Here is a 19,460-nt window from a genome sequence, read left to right as displayed (position 1 = left end):
CTTCAGTTTAAAAACTCCATTCACCTTTCAGACACACACTCTATAACGTCTGTCGGTCTGTCTGTCTGGCCTTTGAAGTCTCTAATGGAGTGGCCTCAGACTCAAGGTCCATCTAGTCCAGCACCCTGTGTTTCATGGTGGCCTTCTGAAGAGGAAGCCCATAACAGGAGCTTGAGGGCAACAACCCTTCCCATCGTTTGTCCCCAGCACCTGGTATCCACTACACGTAAGATGCAGACATTCAAACCCAGCTCTTCTTTCCTACTGGCCCTAAATGTGACCAGAGGCAATTTTGCATTACTTTTAAAAGAAGAACCTGAGCCGTCAGTGCATTATCCCAGAGGTCCCAAACAGACACCTCCCTTGGCACCTACCAGACTCCCTGCACCCCCTTTCCTATTTTTAAAGACTATTGTTTTTAAGTGGGAGGTAGGCATGCTGCAAAATGAAGTGCTGGCTTGAGGGCCACCTTTATTTCCAGCAATGCCATACATGGCATCCCAAGGCATCCTTAGGAAATAAAAATGTGAGTCGTGACGTGACAACCCAGAACTGCAGCCTGAAGTGTATGAACTGCCCAGAAAAAAGGAAGGGGAAAGCTGGGGATGGTAGGGAACAGCAGGGCACCACGGGGGGAGGCTAGACAGCTTGGTGGGGAGCCAGAGGGGGTTCTGGCCAGTGCGGTGTGCACTTTGCCTTGGCTGGCTCTGTGTGCAGCAGCTTCTTGGCTAGTTCGTCTTTGTGTCACATGCACTTTGTCTCTGTGCGCGTTTGGCTGGGTTCTGGTGCACTGCAGTGCGTTTTCCTGGGTGGCTTTTGTTTGGCTGTGGCTGTGTGGGCGTCTTGCCTGTATGTGCGAGCTCAGACCCCACGTTGGCCTTGTACTTATGCTCTTGGACGCTTTACTTTTCTTTAAGGCTCACCAGTTTGGCTTCTGGGAAATGGGTGTTTTGTAACTCGCCACACCCACCATTGCAGCCATTTTGTGAATGGGCAAGGCCCTGGCAGCCATTTTGTGAGAGTGCCCATGGCACTCTTAAAATTCCAGTTGTGCCTGCCAGCCCAAAAGGTTTGGGAACCCTGTGGAGTAATATATTGCTTCAGAATGTTCATAAGGTATCTGCTGTTCATTTAGTTCTTTGGGAAAGATTTATGAAAATAACCTTCCTGTTTAAGAAAGGAAACGTGGTCCTACCCAGGGTGGGCTCATAGCCCTGGGCCATCCCAGTGGTGCCAGGTGGGACATATGCTTCTAACAGCTGCCATCCTCTCATGGCATGCTGCCAGCGACATCTGATCAGGGTTTTGACTGCCCTGCCTCTCCTTGTTTTGTATATATAATTTGGCAAATGGAGACACAGGAAAGAGGATGGCAGCCATGGTCCAGATGTCAACCTGAAAATCTCAAGAAACATTCATTGCCAGGGCCTGCAGTTTCTGTCTTCCAGGTGAGTCTCTTCCTACTATGGACCAACCCTGGCTCCACTTAGCCTCCCAGATCTGAGAGGACCCATGTGCTGCTGTGTGGCTCCCGGCCAGAACAAACATGATCCTGAGCATCATCTTTTAGCATGTCTCCTGGGACCAAAGTAGGCATCCCAACGTAGGCTGTCATCCACTGAGCTGGAATTGCAGGACAATGTACACTGCATTAGTGCCATCTGTTCCTCTGAGACAAGGAAACTGAGTTGCAGGCCAGGGCTCCCAATACAGGGGTCCCAGTTAACTGTTTTGAAACTGGCCTGATTGTTGCTGTTTGTTATCCCATGAAGATTAATTTCAAAGTAGCAATTGGGCCCTGGGGAGGGGAGGGGAGGAGACACCACTCTGCTGGAATCAAAATGTGGACTGCAGCCAGCTGCGTCTCAATCGCCCTCTTCCACGGTTCGCATCCAGCTCCCAGCCCAGGCCACACAGCTGGGATGCGATCCCTTCACCACCACCACCAGCAGCAGCCTCTGCTTCAGAAACCACCAGGCTCCCGGGCTGTCCTTCCAAGCCGCTTAATATGTGGCATGTTCATTAGCAGTCGCAGCGGCAGCTCTCGATGACCCCCTGTCGTCCGTGGCATGGGGAGAACTCTCCCTGATGCAGCTCGCTCCAAGGGGGCTTTTTGTCTGGGCCCGCCCCCGCCCCTGCTGCCCGCCCTCGGCGGTTCACTGAGCTCCTGCGGGCTCTGGGCAGAACTCTGCAAGCTCCAGTCCAGGTTTTGCGGCAGTCGCAATATTTTGGCAGGAGATTGTCTTAGGAGGTGGTGGGAGTGGGGTGGGACTCCCTCCTGCTGGAGCTCGCACTAGACGCCTCGCGAAGCTGGAGGCGTTTGGAGGAATGGGAGCAGTGATCGAGGGGAAACCGTTCGGGCGCGCAGGGGCTGGGACCTGCTGCACCACAGCCAGGAGCTTGTTATGTGCGAATTGCTCGGATAGGATCGCCTTCTTCTTTTGCTCAGCATACCCAGGGAGACGTGTGGGCTGATGGAGTTCGAACGAGCTCAGGCAGCTTTTCCAACTCACTGGAGAAGGGTTCATTTCCCTCCACAAAATTGGGGAACTGTTAGGTACCTGCGTGGCTTGGGAAGGAGCAAGGGTTTTTAAAATATTTTTTTACCCAGACCGAAGGTACAAAAACTAGCAGAGGAGAAAACTGGTGCTGGGTAACTTTTCTGGTGGAATGGATGATTGTTGCTATGACTGTTGAATCTGGAGTCTAACCACAGTAGCAGAGGAGAGTTTCTCCAGGCAGCAGTAAGCAACTGACAGCTCAGAGGTAAGAATTTTACGGGGGGGGGGGATTGTCGCGAGGAGGGCTAGTGGTCCGGTGTGCATGCCACATTGCTTGGGAAGAGCACGCCTTGTGCAATGTGGATCAAACTTTTGGCAATGCTGGGAAGCCACTGTAGGACAGAACATGGAAGGTTTCTCGCTATCAAACCAGGGACAGGATATTTCTGGCATGATTCTGGCTCAGTATTTAGGAAATTATTTGGAAATATTGCTCATGTTCTTAGATGACGGATCCAGAGTGAGAACCTTCTATAGAAAACTATACCGCTTGAGAATGTGTACATGCGGTATGAGGCTTCTTTGCTATAGTTCTACCTGACCAGTCCTTTCTTTTGGCATTAGCACGTAGCCTTCGACCTGATGGCCAATGATGGCACCCAATGAAATGTTTCAGAAGGGAAACTAGCTGAACAGCTGTGGCGGTGACGGCACATTGCTTCTAATTACATCCTCTACATTAACTCCCAAATCCTGGGCTGACATTCAAGAAAAATCTCTTTACTTTCCAAAACTGAGGGGGAAAGGTTGAATCCTATGCATACTTACCAGGGAGTAAGCCCTTTTGAACACAGTAGGACTTAGTTCTGAGTAACAATGCAAAGGATTGTGCTGAAAACTCTATCGGCAAAGTTCAGAGATACCCAATCACTTTTCACAGGGTTTAAATGGCATGATAGGACCATTCTTGCCCATGGTGTACAAATGCACGCCCTCTGCCTCACTGCCATCTCTGATTGTGCCTGGCATGCTGTCTCACCAGCAATTCCAGTGAGATGAGGGTGCATCAGATGGCTCCATCATGCCACCTTCGACTTCCTTATGCATGAGAACACCCTTCTCTTTTGAAGAGCTTGCAGGTGACCCAGTGGCAGCAACATTTCCCATGGCACACTGTACACGCTTGTTTCTTGGGTCCCTGTGTTGCCTCAGGCTGGAGAGATTTTGTAGAAGTTCAAGTAGTGGGATAAGTCTGCACAGCACGAGCAGCAGCGATGCCTCTCAGGCCTCCTGGAAAAGGAGCCCTTTGGCACCATGGGGGGGGGGGTCCCAAGCTCTGTGTACCTAGCTGCCCTTAGGGGGCTGTGCTGCCCTCCTGCAGCTCACAGGACACAAGAGCAAGACGGTGGAGGAGATCCCTTTCACCCCATGAGGGGAGGCAGCTGCTGCCTGGCTCCAAGGGCCCAGCACAGCCTTTCCCCCAAGGGGTTATCCAGCACCCCCACCTGCTTCACTGTAGGGTGACGGGTGATGAGCAAGGGCAGCATCTAGCCCTGCAGCAGGACCATCCACACCTGAAAGAGCAGCACCTTGGAATCTGGGTGTGTGTGGCAAAACACCAACAAGAAGTGTGTGCAGTTGCCCCATGGACACAGGGGCTCTCCCTCTCCCTGGACTCCCCCTGGGGCTGGAGCCAGGGGGAGCGCTGGGAGCAGGAAGCCCCAAGCAATGAGAAAAGTCAGTGGGAAGGAAAAGAGTCCTGCAAGCAGGTGATGGTTCTACCCTTGCAGGCAAGGAAAATGAGCAAGCTTTTTTTTTTAAGCCTCACTGAAAAACAACAGGAAATTGTAAGATCTGGGCACAATTACAGTAGTTAAAGGAGGACAGTATAAGTCCACTTCCCTCCCTCTAGCAACTCCAAAGCTGAGCCTGTGAGACATCCCTCTTCTCTCGCCCTGTCAGTCGCCCAGCAAGATCACACTCAAGCGAGTGCCACAGTGGACTTAACGGTAAACCCTCAATCCCTGAGAACTTGGTCTGCACCTGTGCACCCAGCTTGCTTCCTCTAAGCTGACACATCACACATCACAAGCCGGTTTCGCCATGCTGACCCAGTCTTGTGAACTTTACCAAGAACCTTCAGAAAGTACGGTGACCCCGGACCAAGGGAGTCATAGTCAGGGCATTCACAGAAGTGGTTCAGCCCTTTCAGATCCACTGAATAGGTGTGTGACAGGCCTTGGGCAGAACCAGTTTTCATACTGCTGTGCTCATGGACAAACTGGGTAGCTGCCTCCTATAAGAGATTTGTGAGCTGTCAATTTGAGTTCTTTTATATTGACTGTTGCTGAAACGACATCAGGAACGCTGGCATCCTGCCTGTGACATGGCTTTTCATTGTGCCTTCCTCCTTTAATTTTCAGAGTGCTGAGAAGCCTTGTGTCTGGCACTCACTCCCTTTAAGACTCTGCACAGAAGCTGTTGGGCACGGCTCCTGGGTTCTCAGTCCATTCCTGTTTTAGTATGTCTACATAAAATGAAAGAAGTGGAAAGGGGCACAGTAGGATATCCAGATATGCTTTAAAATGTCTTCATGATTTCACTGATTGCTGCCAGGGCAAGAATATTGCGGTTCCACTTCATAAGAGCATAAGAAGAGCATAAGAAGAGCATAAGAAGAGCTGGCATTCTGGTCACACGGTGGCCTCACTGAGAAGCCCACAAGCAGGACCTGAGTGCGAGAGCTGCACCTTCCTCTTCTTGTTCTGTAGCAACCAGCATATAGAGACATACAGCCTCTGATTCTAGAGGTGGTATAGAGTCGTCATGAGTGGTGGCCGTTGACAGCCTTTTCCTCCATGAACTTAGCTAATCCCCTTTTAAAGCCATTGAAGATGGGCCATCATCACCACTTCTTGTGGTAGCGAATTCCACTCTGCGCTGTGTGAAGAAGTCCTTCCCTTTATCTGTCCCGAATCTCCCACCAATCAGCTTCATGGGATGAGCCCATTGGGTTCTAGTATTTTGAGAGAGGGAGAAAAAAGTCTCCCTATCCATGTTCTCCACATCAGGCATAATTGTGGAAAGCTCTATTGTGTCCCCCCTTACCTTTTTTGTTTTGAAGCTTAAGGGCTACAAATGTTGTAACCTTTCCTCATAGTGGAGTTTCTCCAGCCCCTTCATCCTTTTTGGTTGCCCTTTTTGGCATCTTTTCCAGCTCTACAGTATCATTTATGAGGTGTGGTGACCAGAACTGTACACAGTATTCCAAGTCACAGCATGGCTTTGCATAAAGGCATTATGATATTGGCAGTTTTGTTTTCAATTCCTTTCCCAATGACCTCCCACACAGAATTTGCCTTTTTTACACCAAGCTATCCACTGCAAACCCAAGGTCCCTTTTGGTTGGTTCAGCTCAGACCCGATCAGTATATATGAAGCTGGGATTTTTTGCCCAAATGTACATCAATTTGCACTTGCATTGCTTTCATATACTGTATAAAATCTGATCACTTTAGAATCAAATCACTACCAGCCTTCCAAAAGGAATAGCACTGCTATGTGCATACTAATGGACTGGTGAGGAAGCAGGGTCCTGGAAGTAACGCATACAAGGCCTGTAGGTTTGGGGCAGCTCAGGATTCTAAACAGGCTCCCTAGCCAATAATCCACCTGGCCTCCCTCCTCCCAAATATTTTGTCAGATGCGGGGTGGATGTAATGTGCATGACATGACATGTGCGGAACCCCAAGCTACTGTACTGGGAAGGAGAATGTGAAATAAGACTGAAATGGAAGTGGGGGTCGATACAATGTTTCGCAAGGGATGCTGAGGCAAGAAAAGGCCGTGACCGGTGCTGCTGACACAAGGCTGCCCTGGACAATTGGGCCCTGCAGCTCAGCGGAGCCGATGTGAGCACAACCCAGAAGCTGGGGAGGATGCAGAGCTTGGCTAGACTGCTGCAAACCCAGTTGTCAGGATTTTTTCTGTGTTTCAGATTATGGTTTAGGATTTTACAAGCTCCTATCAAAACCAAATGGAGACCTTCTGGGTAGGAAACACAATGGAGCTCTGCCTGCTTTTGGGCGTGGAGGATCAAGCAGAACAAAGCGCTCTTTTGGCATCATGTGCACACAGAGGAGGCTCCCTGGCACACAGCTTTTTCTCTGGTTTCAGTGACCTTGTGAACCAAGGGAGACAAAAGAGCATGACTACCACGTGTAGGTCTCTCTCTCTCCTCAGTGGCAAAGCAGGATCTTGACCCCAGCACTGGAGGGAGGTGGCCTGCCGGAGGGGATGGAAGGGGTTGTCAGTGCGCCACTGCCAGGGAATGGTTCCAAGGGGGCTTCCCCCCAGGGGAAGACGAGGGCAGTGATCTTCCCATGGAACCATACAGATCCCTGGTTGGCCCACAGCACCGCCCTGCGTTCCAAGGGAGGGGCTGGGCTCAAGTTAGCCTTGTGTCCTGGATTTTTCTTCCCCAAATCCAGGTGTGGAGGTGGGTACAGAGTGGTGCGGAAAATGCGCATGCTCAAATGGATCTTCTACTTTGCTATTATTTCACATGCAGCAGGACTGAAAGATGCTCCGGAGCAAAACACTAGCATCGTGCGGATTCATCAGCACAGGCTGTGGATGATTGCAGCAGGGCTTGCAAAGACCAGCTCTGCTGGCACATCAGATCCATCCCCTGCCCACACATCACTCTGGAGACATGCCCTGAAGTGTCAGGATCATCACGAGCCATGGAAGAGCCTAGTTGCTTCTTGTCTCCTTTCAAATGCACGTGGGCACCAATCATGACATGCGGTCAGTGAATGAGTCCTGGGGGTCTCAAGGCCATTTTAAGCCATCCTGTGACTTGCTACTTCATTAACAGGGACACCAGATTTGTTTGTGTGTGCTACACCAAGGAAGAGGTGCTCTGATGCCATCTACTGTATCTCCTTCAACATTCTTAGGAAGAGAGCAAAGCAAAATGGAAATTGCTGGATGGAAACATGGGATGAATCACCATGTAAAGCTGATGCTGTTCTTGTTTAGCTTTCAGGAATTTATTAAAATCTCCATTTATGAGAGCAGTTTATTGATTCTCACAAGAGGGTTGGTTTTGGCAGGAGAAGGTTCACGTGTCTGCACCAAATCGCTTCCTAGGCAAGGAGGTCTGCAAGAGGCCCCTGCACCGACTCTGGGCCAAACAGAAACAGGAAGGGCAGCAGTCATCCCCACGCAGAGCTGGGAAGGCAGCTAGCAAGCAAGGCAGTCACACCGCTGCCCCCTGAGGGGCCACGGGATGTTCTGCAGTGGCCCCAGTTGCTTCTTCAGGTGTCGGATGTCCTACAAGCACTTTCACTGGTGTTACATAGGCAAACCATGAGGTCTCAGCCCAAGGGCGACCCTGGGCCAATCTACACGAGCATTTTATCCTGGTACTGTGACATCTGGCTGACACACGGGCATACGACGTGCTCCCTAACCCGTTTTCCTGTTGCTATTTCCCCTTCGATATCCAGGCCCCGCCCTCCCCACTTTTATGAAGGTTTTTTCAGTGCTTGCAGTTTCCATGTACTACCAAGATGTGTGTTTGAATCTAGTGGTATGATAGCTCTTATTGGTGGGAGTGTCTTTAAAGCTATTTTTGCAATATTTCCCCCCTCGCTTGGCAGGATCTACACTATCCTCCTCCTTTTGTTCCCTTACACTGACTTTCATGGAATTTGTAGGTAGGAAGCCCATCATCACCATTATTGTGGCCGTTTTTCACAGTGCGCTTCCCAGCTGCACAGCTGTGAACTACACATTTTATTTTGAAACCATTCCTGCCAAGGTGTGCATGCAGGTAATGGACTCAGAAGCACACCATGCCCTCCCATTTCTCCCCCAGGGGCAGAAGTATACTCTGGCTTGTCTCCTGCAATTGGAGCAGTGGGGGTTTGTCTGTGCCACTCCGGTGTGCTATAAGCACAGTTGAAACTGCACTGTATTCACTACTGCACCCCCCAGAGCAGCAGGTGCATTTTGGGGGGAAAACAAAAACCCAGCACCCCAGTGCTTCACAAATGAAGGGCTCTAGTGTAGATTCTCTCCCCGTGAGCATCTCTCAGAGATGGGGAAGGGAAAAGTCAGCTGTCTGGAGGGTAAGTCATTTAGGGTGCAATCCTATCCAGATAGGTGGCCGCCTCCAAACTCAGCGGCGACCACCTATCCAAAGCAGAGCAGGAGAAGCACGGAAGGGATCGTTCCCTCCACGCTTCTCCTGCCCTGCTTTTTTGGCTGGACAGCTGATGGCGGCTGTCTAGCCGCAAGAGGATGGAGTGGGGAAGGAGGCTGCCGTACAACATATAGGATGTGTCGTACAGGCATTTCCGCCCTCCCCGCCCCAGAACACCCCCAGCCATGCCCCTTTCCGGCGGCTCTGTGCTCCTCTTGTGAGCACAGAGGATGGGGCTGTCCACGCTGCCTCCGAGGCAGTGCAGAAGTGGGGGGAAGTCAGTTCTCTGGGAACCAACCTCGGACCGCGGGCTCTGAGGTCGGTTTCTGGAAAACAACATATCCTATGGCTGTCTAGCCGCTTTCTAGGAGGCATAGGATTGCTCCCTTATTGTATTTATTTAAAGTATGTGTCAAGGCAAATCCTCCTCAAGCCCTGTCTCTTGTGCCTACTAACCTAACAGATCTTACCAGCGGGTATGTGGGCAGTGGCTGATCGTGGGGCCCAGGCAGGTTCATATAGGTGCAGGTGGTCCTTCAGGTAACCTGGTCCCACGGTGCTTAAGGTTTTTAGAACTGATTGCTAGCACTTTAACTGGAAACACACTGGCACTTGAATAGCTGGCACTGAATTGGTGTTATATGCTCTGATTGCCCCCACAAGCTATGGGCAGCTGCACTCTGAACCCAGTGACATTTCTGAACTGACTTTAAATGTCTCAATGATGGATGGAGGGACAAAACTTCGACAGATATACATGCTTGCATTAGAGACATCAATGTGGCAAAGCTGCGATCTCTCGCCTTCTTATTTAAAACAGTGGGTGCCTTTCTTCCTTGGTCCAAGGCTGACCCTTCTGTCAGGTCCAGTTGCTAGACCACTGATTCAGACCAACTGAATCTTGAGGTTGGGGACCTTCAAACTGGGATTTTCTCCTGCTGTGTGAGCTCCCCCCCGGTTTGTTACTACAAAGGCACACCCCACACTGTTCCTCCATCTCACTCTTCACATGGGCAGTACAGTTTTTTCTTCTTCACATGCCTTACCAAGGAGGAGGGGGACGTGACTTTGTGACTGGTAGAAGAGTTGGACAATCACCCCTGTATAAATCCAACCTGCTGAAAAAATGAGCAACAGGTTTCTCATGAGTTTGATCCAAGGGAGAGGATGGTGCATGTACCCCTGAGCACTCAGTTTATGTTCATGTGTACAGACCTTACATTTATTTGATAAATGGCCACAAAAATTATGCTCAGGTTGAAAAATCAGGGAAACTGTGCATCAAAATGAAGTTCATTTCAGTGAACTGAGACTGGAGAACAGCCTGCAGAGGAAGAATTACAGGGGAACCTGCATGAGAGTGAGTAAGAGGATGAAGGTCAGCCAAGCCAAGAAGATGAAACCAAGGCCTACAACAACAAGGAGAGAAGAGTAGTAGTAGTGGGAGATTCCTTGCTGCATGGGATTGAAACCCAAGTATGTCACGAAGACCCGTGGACTCGCCAGGTATGTGGTCTCCCGGGAGGACAGATTAGAGACATGACTGAAAGGTTGCCTGCACTCATAAAGCCCACTGACAGGTATCCCTTTCTTCTCATCCATGTGGGAACAAATGATACCACCAAGCGGAGCTATGAAGAAATCATGTCAGACTTTGAAGGTCTGAGCAGGAAACTCAAGAACTTTGGGGCCCAGATAGTTTTCTCATCCATCCTTCCAGTAGTTGGAAGAGGGATAGCAAGGGAAAGAAAAATACTCCAGGTGAATGATGGGCTACAAAAGTGGTGCCGGCAGCAGAGATTTGGGTTGTGGGACCACAGGTTATGCTTCCTGGAAGATGGGCTGCTGGCAAGGGACGGGTTGCACCTCAAAAAGGATGGGAAGAATGTGTTTGGCCACAGCATGAAAAACTTAATCAGGAGGGCTTTAAACTGAATCCAACGGGGGAGGGAGACATAAAGTTGGGGGTAACAATGGACGAAGGCTCATGCACCGCAACAGAGAGAACAGCTCTAATAGCGCCCAATAATAGTCTTCAGAAACATGTAGGAAGAAAGCCAGACTATGAAGCACATGGTCTTGGAGGTCTATATACTAATGCCCAGAGTATGGGAAACAAACAGAACGAACTTGAACTCTTAATACAGGAGGGAAATTATGACTTGATAGGTGTAACTGAGACTTGGTGGGATGACTCCAATGACTGGAATACAGCAACTGAAGGATATAACCTCTTCAAAAAGAACAGGAGGAACAGAAAGGGAGGTGGAGTTGCACTATATGGTAAAAATACATATCTCTGTGCAGAAATACAGGAGGAGGAGCTTGGTAGCCCCATCGAGAGCATCTGGATCAAAATAAATGGAGCAAAGAATAAAAGGAACCTGATGGTCGGAGTCTACTACTGGCCACCCAATCAAGGAGAAGACGATCACGCCAATGTTTCAAGGAAGCATGATGTAATAGTAATGGGGGATTTCAATTTCCCCGATCTTTGTTGGGAGACAACTTCTGCAAAACACGGCCCCTCCAAGACATTCCGGACTTGTGTTGCTGATAATTTCCTCCTAAAGAAAGTAGAGGAAGGAATTAGAGGATCGGCTATCCTTGACTTGATATTAACCAACAGAGATGACTTAGTGGATAAAGTAGCAGTTACGGGAACTCTGGGGGAAAGTGACCATGTTATACTTGAGTTCTTGGTTCTAAAGGAAGCAAAAGCTGAGTGTAGCCAAATGTGTACCCTGGATTTTAGGAAAGCCAATTTTAATAAACTCAGAACAATGATAAGCAAGGTCCCATGGCAAGCGACTCTAATGAGAAAAGGAGTCCAGGATGGATAGGATCTTTTAAAAAAGGAAATTCTCAAGGCACAATTACAAACAATTCCAACAAGAAAAAGAGGTGGAAGACAACAGAAGAAGCCAATGTGGCTTCACAAAAAGCTTAGGGATAACCTGAAAACAAAAAAGGACACATATAGGAAGTGGAAGGAAGGCAAAGCAACAAAGGAAGAGTACAGGCAGGTAGCACAGAATTGCAGGGATGGCGTCAGGAAGGCTAAAGCTGAGAACGAGCTGAGGCTAGCGAGGGATGCTAAAAGCAACCAAAAGGCTTTCTTCAGATACGTGCATAGTAAAAGGCAGAGGAAAGAAATGGTTGTTCAGCTTTTAAATAAGGATGGCAAAAGGATAACAGATGACAAAGAAAAGGCAGAGGTGCTCAATTCCTACTTTGGCTCAGTCTTCTCACAAAAGAGGGTCTATGACCCCCCTGGCAACGGCAAAGTACAGGCTGAAGGGGCAGGATTGCAGCTTGAGATAGATAGGCATATGGTCAAGGAACACCTCCCCCTTCATGGATCACTGCCTTGTTGTGGCAAAGGGGCTTGCGTAACTCAGTGAAGCCATAAGCTATGCCGTGCAGGGCCACCCAAGACGGACAGGTCATGGCAGAGAGTTCTGACAAAATGTGGTCCACTGGAGAAGGAAATGGCAACCCACTCCAGTATTCTTGCCAAGAAAATCCCATGGAATGTATCACAAGGCTAAAAGAGATGACGCCGGAAGATGAGCCCCTCAGGTCGGAAGGTGTCCAATATACTACTGGGGAAGAGCAGAGGGAATTTCCAAGTAGTGCCAGAAAGAGTGAAGCGGCTGGGCCAAAGCCGAAAGGACACCCAGCTGTGGATGTGTCTGGTGGTGAAAAGAAAATCCGATGCTGTAAAGAACAATATTGTTTAGGAACCTGGAATGTCAGATCAATGAATCAAGGTAAGCTGGAGGTGGTCAAACATGAGATGGCAAGATTGAACATTGACATCTTGGGAATCAGCGAACTAAAATGGACAGGCATGGGCGAATTTAATTCAGGTGACCATCATATCTACTATTGTGGGCAAGAATCCCTTAGAAGAAATGGAGTAGCAGTCATAGTCAACAAAAGGGTGGGAAAAGCAGTACTGGGGTACAATCTTAAAAATGATAGAATGATCTCAGTATGAATCCAAGGCAAACCATTCAACATCACAGTAATTCAAGTCTATGCCCCAACCACTGAGGCCGAAGAAGCTGAGGTTGATCGGTTCTATGAAGACCTACAACACCTTCTAGAACTAACACCAAACAAAGATGTCCTCTTCATCATAGGGGATTGGAATGCTAAAGTAGGAAGTCAAGAAATCACCGGGATAACAGGCAGGCATGGCCTTGGTGTACAAAATGAAGCAGGACAAAAGCTAATAGAGTTTTGCCAAGAGAACATGCTGATCATAGCAAACACTCTTTTTCAACAGCACAAGAGACGACTCTACACATGGACATCACCAGATGGTCAATATCAAAATCAGATTGATTATGTCCTTTGCAGCCAAAAATGGAGAAGCTCTACACAGTCAGTAAAAACAAGACCTGGAGCTGACTGTGGCTCAGATCATGAGCTTCTTGTTGCAAAATTTCGGCTTAAATTGAAGAACGTAGGGAAAACCACTAAACCATTCAGGTATGACCTAAATCATATCCCTTATGAATATACAGTGTAGGTGAGGAATAGATTTCAGGCATTAGCCCTGATAGACAGAGTGCCTGAGGAACTATGGACGGAGGTCCGTAACATTGTTCAGGAGGCAGCAACTCAATCCATCCCAAAGAAAAAGAAATGCAAGAAAGCAAAGTGGCTGTCTGATGAGGCTTTACAAGTAGCTGAGGAAAGAAGGGAAGCGAAAAGCAAGGGAGAAAGGGGAAGAGATATCCAACTGAATGCAGAGTTCCAGAGAATAGCAAGGAGAGACAAGAAGGCCTTCTTAAATGAACAATGCAAAGAAATTGAGAAAAACAACAGAATGGGAAAGATTAGAGATCTCTTCAAGAAAATCGGAGATCTCAAGGGAACGTTTTGTGCAAAGACGGGCATGATAAAGGACAAAGAAGGCAGGGACCTAACAGATGCAGATGAGATTAAGAAGAGGTGGAAAGAATACGCAGAAGAACTATACAGGAAAGATCTGAATGTCCCTGATAGCCATGATAGTGCGGTCACTGAACTTGAGCCGGACATCCTCGAGAGTGAAGTCAAGTGGGCCTTGGGAAGCATTAGTAACAACAAAGCTAGCGGAGATGACAGTATTCCAGCTGAGCTATTTAAAATCCTAAAAGATGATGCTGTTAAAGTGCTGCACTCAATATGCCAACAAATTTGGAACACTCAACAATGGCCGCAAGACTGGAAAAGGTCAGTTTACATTCCAATTCCAAAGAAGGGCAACGCCAAAGAGCGTTCAAACTACCGCACAATTGCGCTTATTTCACATGCCAGCAAGGTGATGCTCAAAATCCTACAAGCTAGGCTTCAGCAGCATGTGAACCGAGAACTACCGGAAGTACAAGCGGGGTTTCGAAGAGGCAGAGGAACTAGAGATCAAATCGCCAACTTTCGCTGCATCATGGAGAAAGCAAGAGAATTCCAGAAAAATGTCTATTTCTGCTTCATTGACTACGCTAAAGCCTTTGATTGTGTGGATCACAACAAACTGTGGCAAATTCTTAAAGAGTTGGGAGTACCAGACCACCTTACCTGTCTCCTGAGAAACCTGTACGAGGGTCAAGAAGCAACAGTAAGAACCAGACATGGAACAACCGAGTGGTTCAAAATTGGGAAAGGAGTACGACAAGGCTGCATATTGTCACCCTGCTTATTTAACTTATATGCAGAGTACATCATGAGAAACGCCAGGTTGGATGAATCACAGGTCGGAATTAAGATTGCCGGGAGAATTATCAACAACCTCTGATATGCAGATGATACCACCCTAATGGCAGAAAGCGAAGAGGATCTCAAGAGCCTCTTGTTGAGGGTGAAAGAGGAGAGTGCAAAAGCTGGTTTGAAACTCAACATTAAAAAAACGAAGATCATGGCATCTGGCCCCATCACTTCCTGGCATATAGAAGGGGAAGAAATGGAAGCAGTGACAGATTTTACTTTCTTGGGCTCCAAGATCACCGCAGACGGTGACTGTAGCCATGAAATTAAAAGATGCTTGCTCCTTGGGAGGAAAGCTATGGCAAACCTAGACAGCATAGTAAGAAGCAGAGACATCACCTTGCCGACAAGGTCCGTCTAATCAAAGCTATGGTTTTCCCAGTAGTAATGTATGGCTGTGAGAGCTGGACACTCCGGGAGGGAGCGCAGGACAGGAAGGCCTGGCGTGCTATGGTCCATGGGGTCACGAAGAGTCGGACACGACTGAACACTCTTTGGCGTTGCCCTTCTTTGGAATTGGAATGTAAACTGACCTTTTCCAGTCTTGCGGCCATTGTTGAGTGTTCCAAATTTGTTGGCATATTGAATGCAGCACTTTAACAGCATCATCTTTTAGGATTTTAAATAGCTCAGCTGGAATACTGTCATCTCCGCTAGCTTTGTTGTTAGTAATGCTTCCTAAGGCCCACTTGACTTCACTTTCTAGGATGTCCAGCTCAAGTTCAGTGACCACACTATCATGGTTATCAGGGACATTCAGATCTTTCCTGTATAGTTCTTCTGTGTATTCTTTCCACCTCTTCTTAATCTCATCTGCTTCTGTTAGGTCCCTGCCTTCTAGGGAGGTGGTGGGCTCTCACACACTGGAGCCATTCAAGATGAGGCTGGACAGCCATCTGTCAGGCATGCTCTGACTTGGATTCCTGCATTGAGCAGGGGGTTGGACTCGATGGTCTCATAGGCCCCTTCCAACCCTACTATGATTCTATATGTACTGGCCTCTGACTTCCACTGTTGAATTCTAGACACAGTAAGAGGTCAGAACTCTTGATCTTGTCAAGAGCTTTGACTGGCCAGGGCAGGACTAAATAACTGAGGCATAGAAACTGCTACCCCAAGTCTCCAAAGACTAAGGAATACCTTTGGGAGGTCCTTATATTCTAGCCCCAGCTCTGGAGACAGCAGCTGGCTGGACAAGAGGCTTGGAGGAGGCTGTAAAGGCAGCACGATACACCAAGACCTTGGCAAGGATCAGCACTGTGCCAGCTAGGAGTGTTCTCACGGAACACAGGAATTCTTTCCCCACAAACTTCATATTTTGGAGGCACAGGCAGCCCTAGGGCTCACCTTCAGTGCCTGTGGTGTGTTTTCACATTAGGTTTGCTTCTCGTGTGATGGTATTATTCATGGCCATAAGTGCACAGAAGATGGTTTGGTCAGAGGTCGCTGTATGGTTTTAGTGGTGGCCTCAGGCTTTGAGATTTTAATCAAATATGGGGACAGATAAAGCTGCCATTTCCACCTCTTGTTTCTCTAATGATGGAGCAGTAAATCCAGGAGGCTTCATGGAGCTGCACAGAGGGAATGGCAGCTTCAGGAAGAACCCTGTATAAGCACTCGGAAGAGTCAGTCATACAAGCAAACGGGCAGGTAGATCTTGAGTGGGTGAGTCTGTCAGAGCCATGGCAAAGCTGGGAAGTCTATCTGTCAAGACAACTTCTGTAGAGAGAAAAAATCCCCCCCCCCCAATAATAAGACAAAATGAAAAGAGTATTTTGCTTATGCACTGAAATAAAAAGGATTTGGCTTGGACTTGGGTTCAGAAATATACTGTTCATTTACATACATTAGTTTTATTAAATTGTGCACATTAGGGCTACAATGGTTATTTAATTTAATAATTAATTTTGGAGATTTATATCCCATCCTTGAATAAAATTTCCAGGGAGGGGATTAATAAATTAATCTTTAAAAAATCATTTCTGATTAACTAAGAGAGCATCCTGATCAACTGGGCTGCAGACATTTTTAAAAAGTATTTTTAATACAAGTACTTGTAAAATGGCATATGGCAAGAGATACCATCTTGAAAGAAGCATTCCTCCTCCCTTTTCTCAAAGCAGGACTGGGGTACAATCTCTATACAGTCAGTAAAAACAAGACCTGGAGCCGACTGTGGCTCAGATCATGAGCTTCTTGTTGCAAAATTTCGGCTTAAATTGAAAAATTTAGTGAAAACCACTAAACCATTCAGGTATGACCTAAATCATATCCCTTATGAATATACAGTGCAGGTGAGGAATAGATTTAAGGGATTAGACCTGATAGACAGAGTGCCTGAGGAACTATGGATGGAGGTCCATAACATTGTTCAGGAGGCAGCAACGAAATCCATCCCAAAGAAAAAGAAATGCAAGAAAGCCAAGTGGCTGTCTGATGAGGCTTTACAAGTAGCTGAGGAAAGAAGGGAAGTGAAAAGCAAGGGAGAAAGGGGAAGATATATCCAACTGAATGCAGAGTTCCAGAGCATAGCAAGGAGAGACAAGAAGGCCTTCTTAAATGAACAATGCAAAGAAATCGAGGAAAACAATAGAATGGGAAAGACTAGAGATCTCTTCAAGAAAATGGGAGAGGGAACATTTTGTGCAAAGACGGGCATGATAGATAAAGCTGGTTTGAAACTCAACATTAAAAAAATTAAAATCATGGCATCTGGCCCCATCTAGGCAAACCTAGACAGCATAGTAAGAAGCAGGGACATCACCTTGCCGACAAAGGTCCGTCTAATCAAAGCTATGGTTTTCCCAGTAGCAACGTATGGCTGTGAGAGCTGGACTATAAGGAAGGCTGAGCGCTGAAGAATTGATGCTTTCGAACTGTGGTGCTGGAGAAGACTCTTATGAGTCCCCTGGACTGCAAGGAGGTCAGATCAGCCCATCCTAAAGGAAATCAACCCTGAGTGCTCATTGGAAGGACAGATCCTGAAGCTGAAGCTCAAATATTTTGGCCACCTAACGCGAAGAGAAAACTCCCTGGAAAAGACCCTGATGCTGGGAAAGATTGAAGGCAAAAGGAGAAGGGAACGGCAGAGGATGAGATGGCTGGATAGCATCACCGATGCAATAATATGAACTTGAGCACACTCCGGGAGAGAGCGGAGGACAGGAAGGCCTGGCGTGGTATAGTCCATGGGGTCACGAAGAGTCGGACACGACTTAACCACTGAACAACAACAACAGAGGTGGGAAAGCCTCTTCTAAGATTCCTGTGATCTAAACACATGCAAAGCATCATCTAAAACCAAAATATGCTTCTTCCTTCAGAACAATTCCTTTTTCTCATATGCAGTTTTGTGCAGATTTTACATTTATTAACTGATTTATCAACTAAGGTTTCTTTAATTGAGTGACTGCACTAGAGCTCAAGCCAAAAGGGTCTGTTGCCTACCGTAACTGGAAAAAAGTCGGGGGACCAAGCAAGGTGTGACATGGGGAATCCATGAATAGGATCCCTTACAGTTTTTAAAGTATTAACAGCAGCAACTGTGTGTGTGTGTGTGTGTGTGTGTAAAAGCATGGGCCTGGGGGAGGAGGAGCTAAAACCTTTCCTCCAGCACCATTCCCCTCTAGTTGCTATTTGCCTCATAGTGGAACACATGGAGATAACCTATATGAACACCTTTATGTTTTGCTGCACAGAGCAAACAACAGTTCTGTTTGGCCAATTAAAATTTTAATTGGCCAAACAGAGCAGATGGAAAGGGTGTAACCCTACCATCCCAGCACTCTGCTCCCAGTCCCAATAGGGGTGATGGGAATGCTATTAGCGCTGTATAATATGTACAGGAGAAGCTATTCAGGGATCATCTGCATTTAGCCCTCAGTGTGGATAAAATCAGACAGGTAGTATGAAGGCACTATTTATTTAACAGATTTTTACCCCCCTTTCCACCATTTAGATCTTAACAGTGACTTACAAATGTGTTTTGAATCAAGCTATTTTCAGGAACAGGGGAAGCTTCCACATGTACATCTTCCACTCTAGAGCAAACAAACACTTCCTTGCCTCAAGTCTGAAGTCCATACTGGGGATTCTTGCCAGAGGGCCAGTCTCCTCTGGCATTTCCCTCTAGTGATGCTCCAGCTGCGGCAGGAGGGCAAAGAGCAAACCTCCCCAAAAGCACCCACACACACACACAATCACGGTGTGGAATAGATGGCAATGTCTAGGTGTGGAAGTCAGGGCTGCTCCTTTTTTTATTGTATTTCTCCCTGACAGGTATTAGCTATAGGGCAACTAATAAATTTTAGACGTAAATAAAGTTGCCTAGCGACTATTTTGGGGAGGGTATGCCGGAAACAACTCCAGTACAGAAGAAGCCCCCATCCCTTATATTACACCCCCAAACAAACTGGAAGCCAGTGAAGATGTTTCAACACCAGCAGCATCTGGTAATACTAATAACTGAGCTGCCATGAGCTGCCATGTGCGATCAACACGAGCAGCATGTGTTAAGGAATGAGCTGCCATGTTCTAGGCCATTTGCCATTTCCAAACCCTTTTCATATTCAGCCCCACATAGAGCACATAATCTAACATGGGTTTTACTACGGCAGAGCTTTCAAAACTTTTCGTGTTGGTGACACACTTTTTAGACATGCATCATTTTGTGACACGGTAACTCAGTTTTACTAGCAAACCGGAGGTTAAACTAACCCGTTATAAGAGATACGGACACATACATAAATTGTAATAACGAAATGTATGGGGATACAACATATCTCATGAAAACCTTTCATTTATATTTTTAAAAATATATGATTTGTAAGATAATAATATACATTGTTGTCATTTATGAGTAACAGTATGTAAATATGTGCAATAATTTTAAAAAGTTGAATAACACCAATAACTCCTTACCATTTTAATGGGATGTATGAGGTTGATGGGATGAACACAGCTTTTCAATATTTGGTGGAATATTAGATAAA

The 19,460-nt window shown here is 47.2% G+C and overlaps 1 protein-coding gene across 4 annotated transcripts in view; it reads left to right on the top strand.

Moving 5' to 3' along the window:
* Positions 1–2,253: 2,253 nt before the first annotated feature.
* Positions 2,254–19,460, top strand: part of RSPO1 (R-spondin 1) — a 51,069-nt gene continuing 33,862 nt past the window's right edge. For all 4 annotated transcript variants that reach the window (XM_084816226.1, XM_084816227.1, XM_084816229.1 and 1 more), the window contains exon 1: positions 2,254–2,766. The gene's annotated coding sequence lies outside the window, so the exon portion shown is untranslated. The remainder of the gene's footprint in view (positions 2,767–19,460) is intronic.

Source organism: Heloderma suspectum, chromosome 10, assembly GCF_057233095.1.
Source record: "Heloderma suspectum isolate Gila_16-S chromosome 10, 16-S_ref, whole genome shotgun sequence".
Taxonomy (NCBI): Eukaryota; Metazoa; Chordata; class Lepidosauria; order Squamata; family Helodermatidae; genus Heloderma; species Heloderma suspectum.
This window is presented reverse-complemented; position numbering and strand designations above follow the sequence as displayed.